Source organism: Emys orbicularis, chromosome 7 (genome assembly GCF_028017835.1).
Source record: "Emys orbicularis isolate rEmyOrb1 chromosome 7, rEmyOrb1.hap1, whole genome shotgun sequence".
Taxonomy (NCBI): Eukaryota; Metazoa; Chordata; order Testudines; family Emydidae; genus Emys; species Emys orbicularis.
The window spans coordinates 99,347,912-99,358,539 of NC_088689.1; positions in this window are offsets into that span (position 1 = coordinate 99,347,912).

Here is a 10,628-nt window from a genome sequence, read left to right on the forward strand (position 1 = left end):
ATGAGCAGAACAGGGCCATTTTGAGTGATCTGTCTCTGTCGTCCAATCCCAGCTTCTGGTAGTCACAGGTTTGGGGACGCATGGAGTTGTGTCCCTGAGCATCTTGGCTAATAGCCATTGAGTGACCCATCCTCCATGAGCTTATCTCATTCTTTTTTAAACCCTGTTATAGTTTTGGCCTTCACAACATACCCTGGCAATGAGTTCCACAGGCTGACTGCGCGTTGTGTGAAGAAGTACTGCCTTGTGTTTGTTTAAAACCTGCTGCTTGTTAATTTCATCAAGTGACTCCTAGTTCTGGTAACACTTCCCTATTCACTTTCTCCACACCTTTCATGATTTTATAAATCTCTGTCATGACCCCTTAGTCATCTCTTTCTAAGCTGAACAGTCCCAGTCTTTTTAATCTCTCTTTGTATGGAAGCTGTTCCATGTCCTTAATGATTTTTGTTGCCCTTCTCTGTACCTTTTCCAATTCTAATATATCTTTTTTGAAATGGGGCAACAAGAACTGCATGCAGTATTCAAGGGGTGGGCCCGAACCATGGATTTATGTAGTGGCATTATGGTATTTACTGTCTTATTATCTATCCCTTTCCTGATGGTTCCTAACATTCTGTTTGCTTTTTTGACCTCTGCAGCACATTGAACAGATGTTTTCAGAGAACTATCCACGAGGACTCCAAGATCTTTCTTGAGTGGTAACAGCTAATTTAGACCCATCATTTTCTATGTAAATTGGGATTATGTTTTCCAATGTGCATTACTTTGCACTTATCAACATTGAATTTCATCTGCCATTTTGTCACCCAGTCAACCAGTTTCCTGAAATCCCTTTGTAGCTCTTCACAGTCAGCTTTGGACTTAACTATCATCAGTAATTGTGGATCATTTGCAAATGATGCCACCTAACTCTTCACCCCCTTTTCTAGATCATTTATGAATATGTTGAACAGCAAAAGTCCCAGTACAGATCCCAGGGGGACACCACAATTTACCTCTCTCCAATAAACTGACCATTTATTCCTACCCTTTGTTTCCGGTCTTTTTAATCAGTTACTGATCCATGAGAGGACCTTCCCTCTTATCCCATGACAGTTTAGTTTGCTTAAGAGCCTTTGGTGAGGGACTTGATCAAAGGCTTTCTGAAAGTCCAAGTACACTATACTGACTGAATAACCCTTGTCCACATGCTTGTTGATATCCTCAAAGAATTCTAATAGATCGGTGAGGCATGATTTCCCTTTACAAAAGCTGTGTTGACTCTTCCCCAACATACTGTGTTTATCAATGTGTCCGAAAATTCTGTTCTTTACTGTAGTTTCAACCAATTTGCCTGGTACTGGACTTAGGCTCACTGGCCAGTAAATACCAGGATCACCCCTGGAGCCTTCTTTAAAAATTGGCATTACATGAGCTACACTCCAGTCATCTGGTCCAGAAGCTGATTTCAGTGCTAGGTTACATACCACAGTTAATAGTGCTGCAATTTTCACATTTGAGTTCCTTCAGAACTCTTGGCTGATACCATCTGGTCCTGGTGACTTAACTGCTGTTTATCAGTTTGTTCCAAAGCCTCCTCTACTGACACCTCAATCTAGGAGAGTTCCTCAGATTTGTCACCTAAAAGAAAGGGCTTGGGTGTGGGGATGTCCCCCACATGCTTTGCAGTGAAGACCGATGCAACAAATTCACTTAGGCCTTGGCTACACTGGCGCTGTACAGTGCTGCAACTTGCTGCGCTCAAGGGTGTGAAAATGCCCCCCCCGAGCACAGCGAGTGCAGCGCTGTAAAGCGCCAGTGTAATCAGAGCCTGCAGCGCTGCAAGCTATTCCCCTCGGAGAGGAGGAGTACATACAGCTGGCAGTGCGACTACACTCGCGCTTCACAGCGCTGCCGCAGCAGCACTGTGAAGTCCCGAGTGTAGCCAAGGCCTTAGCTTCTCTGCAACAGCCTTGTCTTCCTTGAGTGCTCCTTCAGCACTTTTGATCCTCCGGTGGCCCCACTCATTGTTTAGCAGGCTTGCTTCTTCTGCTGTACTTAAACAGTTTTTTGCTGTTAGTTTTTGTGTCTTTAGCTAGTGTTTCAAACTCTCTCTTGGCTTGCTCTTGTTATACTTTTACACTTGACCTGCCAGAGTTTTTTATTCCTTTCTATTTTCCTCACCGGGATTCGACTTCCAATTTTTAAAGGATGCCTTTTTGTCTCTAACTGCCTCTTACTCTGCTATTTAGCCATAGTGGCATTTTCTTGGTTCTCTTACTCTTGTTTTGATCTGGGGTACAGTCTTTCACAGTCACTGTCACCATCCTGGTCAGGTGGTATTTTCCTACTGCTATACTCTTCTTGTTCAAGGGTGGAATTTCTATCCCTAGAGAATCTATGGTATGGTTTGATTCATTTAGGTTTTTCACTTTATTGACTCTGTGATTTCTTTCTCATATAGTGCTTTGGTGTCTATTTAAACTGTGACCTCTTTGGGGCAGGGACTGTCTGACTGTGTGTCTGTGCAGCGCCTGGCATGGTGGCGGGATATCTTGGTTACAGGGGGTATCTGTGTGGCGCCCAGCACAATAGGGTGTTACCAGATTTGCCCGTTACTTTGGGGTACACGCATTTATCAGGGTTACTCTTTTGGGGGGTGGTTCTGTAATTCTAACAATGTACTGCTTGTGTCACTTGTGTTCTCATACGGAGCTCTACTTCTGCACGTTCCCTCCCAATGGAGCTATCCTGCAGGACCTAGGTTCACCAGGGCTGGGTTCTTCCAGCCCCAGAATCAGACAAACACACACACACATTAACAGAGTGCATCTGAGAGGACCGGATTAATCAGCACTCCCAAGCTGACCCCTTATATGCCCCTGGACTCAGCAGGCTGGGTCGAGCAGCACTTCCAAGCTGTCACCCTCATATGCCCCAGGTTCAGCATGTCCCTATCCCCACTTTCACGTTACAATTGTTCTGGTAGTAACCCACTTGATGAGCAAACCCCACAGGATTTTTGGGTGCTGCCGGGATCTTTAACTTCGGTACGAGGTGCATTGCTGCAGAGTGAATGAGGAAGCCAAAAAACACCCATGAGGGGGAGGGGGAGAGAGAGAAAGAGAGAAGCAACCAGCTTAACCATGAAAGTTATTTATTGCCAGATGATAACCATAGGGGAGCCAAACAAACAAAACAGTTATAATATTAAATCTAACTTACATTTGATTATAAAAGTCAGGTTTAGAGAGCTATAACTGATCACACAAGTCAGGGTCAGAAGGCTATACTGAGAGAGAGAGAGCTGGGTTCTCACCACTCCGTGAAGCTTGAATCGATCGGGGTTCCCAGGTGATGGTGGTAGCTCAGGGTCCGGAGTGCTGGGGATAGGCAGAGCCCCCAGCACGATCAGTCAGGAGAAGATGAAGTCCCAATGGAACTGATGCAGATTTTGGATCCAGGCATCAGAGCATTTACTTGAGGGTGGGCAGGACCAGCTTTAGCAAGAGCGGGGCCCGATTCCTGGGGGCGGGGCTTGCTGCAAGCCGCGCTCTGGCCGGGGTTGCCGGGCTTGGGTCTGACCCGGAGCCGCGCCGCGGGGGCCGGGCCGGAGCCGCGCCGCGGGAGCCGCGCCGGGGCCGTGCCGGACCTGAGCCACGCCGCGGGGGCCGTGCCGGGGCCGGGTCGGACCCAAGCCGCGCCGCGGGGGCCGCGCTGGGGCCGGGCCGGGGCGCGGGGGCCGCGGGCCGGACCCGAGCCGCGCCGCGGGGGCCGCGCCGGGGCGCAGGCCGGACCCGAGCCGCGCCGCGGGGGCCGGGCCAGGGCCGGGCTGGACCCGAGGAGCGCCGCGGGGGCCGGGCCGAGCCGGAGCAGGGCCGCGCCGCGGGGACCGGGCCGGGGCCGGGCCGGACCCGAGCCGCGCCGCGGGGACCGCGGGCCGGACCCGAGCCGGGGCACGGGGGCCGCGGGCCGGACCCGAGCCGCGCCGCGGGGGCCAGGCCGGGGCCGGGCCGGACCCGAGCCGCGCCGCGGGGACCGCGGGCCGGACCCGAGCCGGGGCGCGGGGGCCGCGGGCCGGACCCGAGCCGCGCCGCGGGGGCCAGGCCGGGGCCGGGCTGGACCCGAGCCGCGGGGGCCGGGCCGAGCCGGAGCAGGGCCGCGCCGCGGGGACCGGGCCGGTGCTGCGCCGCGGGGGCCGGGCCGGAGCCGAGCCGAGCCGCGCCGACCCGAGCCGCGGGGGCCGGGCCAGACCCGACCCGGGCCGCGCCGCGGGGGCCGGGCCTGCGTGCTCGGCGGGAACGGGCGGCGCCTCCCCAGAGCCCTTTTTGCGCCCCCACCACCCCAGCTTACCTTGTGCTGCCGGCCCGCCCCTGCTCCTTTTCAGACTTCGATTCGCGGGAAGCAGGGGAGGGGGCGGAGCGTTCAGGGGAGGGGAGGAGGGGAAGTGAGCTGGGGGCGGGATGGAGAGCTGCAGCGCGGGGCCCTCTTGGCGCGGGGCCCAATTCAGCCGAATCGGCCTAAAGCCGGCCCTGAGGGTGGGTCGGGGTTTTTGCAGGGAAAGAACAATGGTTCAAGGGAGAACACTAGAGTTGTTTGTGGGTAAACTGATGGCTCAAGGGAGTATACCAAAGTTGTTTTGTTCAGGCTAGACAATAGGAACTGATCATTCCTGGCTAGGGGCTGTATTCCTTCGAGGGAGCTCACGATGCAGTTAGGCAGCTCCACTATTTTGGATCCCAATAAAGGATTTATTACTAGAATTGGTCTGATAACTGCCGAGCTCGGTGTGTGCAGGCGTGGGTTCATTAACAGCTGGAGCAGAGATCCCCCATCATGCCGTGCTTCCCTGCTTTTCTGGTCCCAGAGTTCCGTGCGGTTCTTGCCTTGGAATCTCTGTTCTCCATTCTGTATGCTAATGTGGATGCTTCCCTGTCCCATCTCCGATGCAAATGAGGCTAGGGGAGTTTCCTTAATCCTGTCACCCTTGTCCGGAGGGGTTTAGGTGGGTCTCCCACAGACTTTTCATTGCTTTTTGTAAGTCTTTCTTCTGATCGCCTTTGGTTCAAGTGGGGGGAGGGGGGAAAGGTCTTTCATGAGGCAGACAGGCTGCGTAGTGCGCCCTGGTTCCCCAAGAACACAGAGCTGATAGGTAACAAGGGCCCCGATCTTAGCTGAGGACTCTAGTCAGCACTGGAACATGGATAAGAAATGATGATAATAATTTGTGCTGTTGTTAGTGATCTCTTTAAACTCCCCGTATTTAAGGCTGCATTGTGATAAGCACTCAGAAGGCAGGAGATGCCAGAGTTAATGTTGCTGGTGCATGTGGTAGGTTCATATATAACTATCCACTAGGGGGAGACACAGACACACATTGCTACTCATATTAGAGGTTTGCTCAGGGCTAATTTTAAAGCCTGACATGAGCCCAACTAGACAATCGGAGCCTGATCCTGAGCACATTGGGTAGTTCTCGTACCCAGGCCGACCCAAAACCGACACTAGCTGGTCCTGTTGGGTTCGGGTCGTGTGCGAGAGTCTAGCCGCCAGCCCGGACTCCGTTTGCTTTATGTCGTTTCCTCTGCGGAGCCGCCAGGGCTAATTAACCCCCAGACCTGATCCCCCCCATCCTGGCCCAGTGCCAGCCATCCGGGCGCGGTTGGTTCCCTCCTCCTCCCAGGTCGCTGCTCCCGATCCTGTGCAAGCGCTGCCCCTCGCTCTTGGGGCTCGGCCTGCTGGGGGGCTCCCCATGCCCACGATCCATCTCCGCCCACCTCCTGCTCCTGGGGTTGGCTTGGGGGCAGCTGTGTGCCCATGCTTGCCTCCCATTGTGCTGTGCGCTGTGACTGCTGGGCACACACACTTTGCAACGCACAAAGCGCAGAGAGGTGGCAGCAGCTGGCAGGAGCGGGGCGTGCAGCCACCACCACACCAACCCCCATAGGCAGAAGGAGGGGATCTGAGACTACCAAGCCTGCGAGAGTCGGGTTGTTTTTATACTTGCCCTGAAGCTGACACTGGCAGTCAAGTCCCATCGGGTTGCAAAGCTCTGACATGCACACCCTTAACGCTGGCCATCTGTTACAATCCTGTGCATCTTAATTAGCCACTCACCCGCTATTCCGCAAGTAACAGGAGGAGGCAGCAGTGCTGCCTAGTGGATAGCGCACTGGAGTGAGGATTCAGGACACCTGGTTCTGATCCTAGTTCTGCCACTGTCTTGCTGGGTGAGCTTGAGGAAGTCACTTCCCTGCTCGGTGCCTCAGTTTCCCCATCTGTAAAATGAGGATAGTGATGCTGACTTCCTGGGGTAAAGGACTCTGAGAGCTACTGACTGCAAGTGCTTTGTAAGAGCGAGGTGTTGGTGTGCGGGTGGCAGGGCCAGCTCCAGGCACCAGCAAAGGAAGCAGGTGCTTGGGGCAGCCAATGGAAAGGGGCGGCACATCCGGGTCTTCTGTGGCAATTTGGCGGCGGGTCCCTCAGTCCCTCTCGGAGCGGAGAACCCGCTGTTGAATTGCCGCCGAAGAATGAAGTGGCGCGGTTGAGCTGCCGCCGAAGTGCCGCCGATCACAGCTTTATCTTTTTTTTTTCTCCCCCCCCCCCCGCCCCCGCTTCGCTGCTTGGGGCGGCAAAAATGCTGGAGCCGGCCCTGGCGGGTGAGGCAAACTCAAGGGAACTGGGCAGTTCATTTTAAAGCGAAATCATTCACAGAACGGGGCCTTTGCAGGCACTGGCGTTTCCGCTGTTGCTCTGTTGTCAGATTGAATCTGGAACGGAGCGTCGTGTGCGAGCCTCTGTGAGTCTGGGCAGCGCAGTGCGCAAGCGGGCCCCCAACCTTGGTACCCATGGATACTGATAATTACGTCACCAAACCCGAGGCGTGAGGCCCTGCCGCTTCCCTGGCGGCGCTGCTAGAAGCACAGGGTTGTATCCCAGGGTGCAAAGCGCTGCTGCTGGGCTGGATGCATTCTGGGGGGTAGCAGAGCTGTGGGATTTGGGGGAGAGGGGATGTCAAACTCCCAGGCTTTCTGGTCCCCCATCGCAGTAGTGTCTCATACGTCTATCTGCCCAGTCCCTCCAGTGCCATTATCCCCATGTTAGGGATGGGGAAACGAGGGCCCAGAGAGGCCAAGTGACCTGCCCAATGTCACCCAGGGAGTCTGTGACAGGGCAGGGAATTAACCCCAGGCCCAAGCAGGGGTCCTAGCCCCCGAGCCATCCTTCCCTCCCATGACCCCTCCTGCAGCAGGGACGCTGTGACACTATCTAACCACACACCTTTAACTCTTAGGCAAACCCGGAGTCCTCTTCTCCCGGACGCCACAGGTGCTCGTGGAAAGTCCCGTGGATCATGTGATCGGGTAACTAACGATGATGGGCCTCATCCTCAGTTATGCCACCCACCCCATTCGACTGCTCTGGGGAGGGGCCTTCCCAGGGGTGTAGAACTGGTGTAAGGGGAGTGCACTGCCCCCTGGCTACTTTGTCCCCCTGCAGGCCATGGGAAGGCTGCTCCAACTCATGCCAGGGAGGGCAAAGATTAAGGCCCTGTCGACACTCTAAAGTTGTCAACCCAAATCCACACACACACACACCCCCAGTGGTGTAGTTAAGCCGACCTCACCCCTGCATAGACATGGACGTAGCTACTGCTTCTGTGGGAGGCAGATTAACGGAGAGACCCTCCTGTCGCTGCAGCAATGTCTACACCAAAGCGCTACGGCTCAGCCGTTGTAGCGTGGCAAATGTAGGCAAGCCCCTAAAGCCACCTACTCCCTGTCCCAACTGCAGGGACAGTGCAACTGAGCAATGGGCTTTAAAGAGTGGGGAGGCAGTAACTGGGCCTCAGGACACCTGGGTTCTGTTCCCACCTCTACCGCTGACCTGCTGTGTGATGACTAGAGCAAGTCATTTCCTCTCTTGCTGCCTCAGTTTCCCCTCCCACCCTGTGTCTGTTTAGGCTGTGAGTTCTTCAGGTCAGGGACTGTGGGTCTGCAGTGCCCAGCACGACAGGGGCCCCAAGCGCAGTTCAGCTCCCAGGCGCTATCAGAATACAAATAATAAATGTGCTTCTGGGGCAGAGTTGTTCACTGAGGCCATTCCCTAGCTTTTAACTCCACAGCCTTCATGCAAGGGGCCGTCTGGTATTGCCTAGGCTGGTTGGTGATTTCAAAGAAAAAAGTTTTCCCAGCTCCTGGAATTATTTGGCGCAACAGCCCTGAACTAGCATGTGTCACTAGTGTGACGGACGGGCACTGAGGCTGGCACTGCCCATTCCATGAGGTGGTTGAACCTCCTGCATTGGCGTAGTCACATGTGGGCTGGGGCATAGGGACTGTTTGAACAATCACAGAGCAAATGGTGCACAACAAGAGTGCAGAGCAGGAAGGCAGCTGGCGTGGTGGTGTGAAGCGAGGGGCTGTCGCTACCTGTGCAGGGGTTAATACACTGGCCACTCTGTCCTGCCCTAGGGCCCTAGTGAAAATAACCGTGTGTGTATCATGAGGGACAGAGTCAGGGTTTGGAGAGCAGCCCCAGCGTGGGCGTGGGGCTGAGTCAGACCCACTGAGGTGAGTGACAACCTCCCTCCCCCTTTCTTTCGCCTGTTAGCCAGATCCCTCTCCAGGCCTGCTGCTCCTCCTGTGTCAGTTACAGACCTCCAGCTCAGCGATCTCTGCTCCTAGCTAGCTGGGGCTGTTTATAACAGGGATCCCTCGCTCTGGTAGCCACCTCTGGGGTGGGTTTATTGAAGCTGGGGGGGTGAGTTTACAGCCCCAAACAAAGCATCTCATGAGTCTGATCTGGGATGAGTGTTGGAATAAATAAGGACTCTGCACACACACCCCTGTGATCCCCAGTCCTTTGCACTCACACTCCCCGTGACCCACTTGGTCCTTCTCCCACCTGTAGATAAACTAGGCCCAAAGACTCGGCTGCCATTTCCACCCGGAGGGGACCAGCCTGGATTTCTCCTCCAAACTCGTTGGGCACAAGCTAAAGATGGATTCCGCCTCCATTGCCAGAGCCAAAGTGCAGCGTTCAGCCCTCCCACCCATGATCGATATCATGTGATCTCGCTGCCCCCAGCAAAGATACAGCAAGGTTAGAGCCAGTCCCCATTGGCTTCCTGGGGCAGGGATCGATGGGGCAGGGATTTAATCAGTTCTTAAACAAGCAGTTGGGGAATATGGCTGGGGGGGGTGGCCAGTGACAGTGAGTTGGTAGCAGCAGCCTCTCCCCAAATCCCTCACCACTGAGAGCCCCCCCCGTGATGCAAGGCCTTTCATGCCATCAATCCATTCCCTCTGCCCGCCCAGAAGTTTTTGTTGGGTGATGTAATCAAGCTGCTCTGCACACATGGGGAGGTGGACTGTGGCTTCTGGCCCTGTGGGGCTCTAGGGGCAGGGAAATCTCAGCTGGCTCCGTGGGAATGCCGGCGGCGTTGCAACTCATGTGCCAGGGCCTCACCCTTATGCGGAAGCATCAGTGATGCCTGCTTCACCCACGTCACTCTGATGTGGAGTCCGGCCTCCCCTCCTGTGCCGGGGGCGAGTGGGATCGACAGACCTCGTGCTGTTACCAATAGCAGGCTCCAGCACCCCCCCATCTTTCCATAGCGCCAGGGCCTCGTGCTGCCTGGGGTTTTCCGGGGGCAGTGTTCAGTGGCTTGGCTGCGGCCAGGAGCAGCACAGTGTGTGTCTGGGGTGGGTGCAAAGCGTTCCACTCGCACAGGCTTTGTGCACACTGTGGCTGGAATGAGCCCGGGGTTAAAAAGCAGCGTGGGGAGGGGGCTGGGCAGGAATAACTGCGGGGGATGTGAGTCTCCCTGCGCTGCTGGCAAAAGCCCAAGCTGGGAGGGAATCAGCCAGGGTCCCTGCAGGCACCCCCATGATCAGGTGGGGAGCTGGACACTGAGATTTCAGGGGGTGGGACGGGCTGGTGGTGGCACACACAGGCGTGGGCCCTTCTCTGCACCCCAGACGCTCCCTGTGCAAGGTCACCCCGTGTAACAGCAGCCTCTGTGCCAGGCAGGGCGGGGAACTGCTCCCGCTAGAGCAGCTCCAGCCCCTGACGCGCTGTCTCTCTGCTGCCACCTGATGGCTGCCCGTGAGCAGCCGAACCAAATGCGCCTTAAAACAGAGTGTGACTAGTCTCCTATTGGTCACGGGTGTAGCCAATGGGGAGGCAGGCGCTGGGTTCAAACCAGGAAGTAGCCTCCATGCGAGTGAGCAGCGGCTGGGCCCCCGCTGCCTCCACCTCTCTCCTTACCCAGCCTCAGCTAGGGGGCGGGGCGGGGGCCAGGGCCGCGGTCGCTGTTGCTGATTCTCCCCCCAGGGCCCTGCCATGGAGGAGGCTGAAGGGCTTGCATCCCACCCCTGACATACGCAGGTTACAATACACAGGTTACATTAATTACTGGAGCTATGCAAGATGCACAGAGTTCCACATCATACAGTGACGCTCATTGCGAATTATGTTTTCCAATGGGCAGGTACCTCTTATCCCCTTCTATCCAACTGCAAGGAGGAGGCCACTCCAACATTAATCTATAGCTACCTTACTGAGTCGATGACTGTACTCAAGTATTAATATGTAAATAACTAAAACAAATAAAATACCAACTGAACTGTATTAATTTTTGG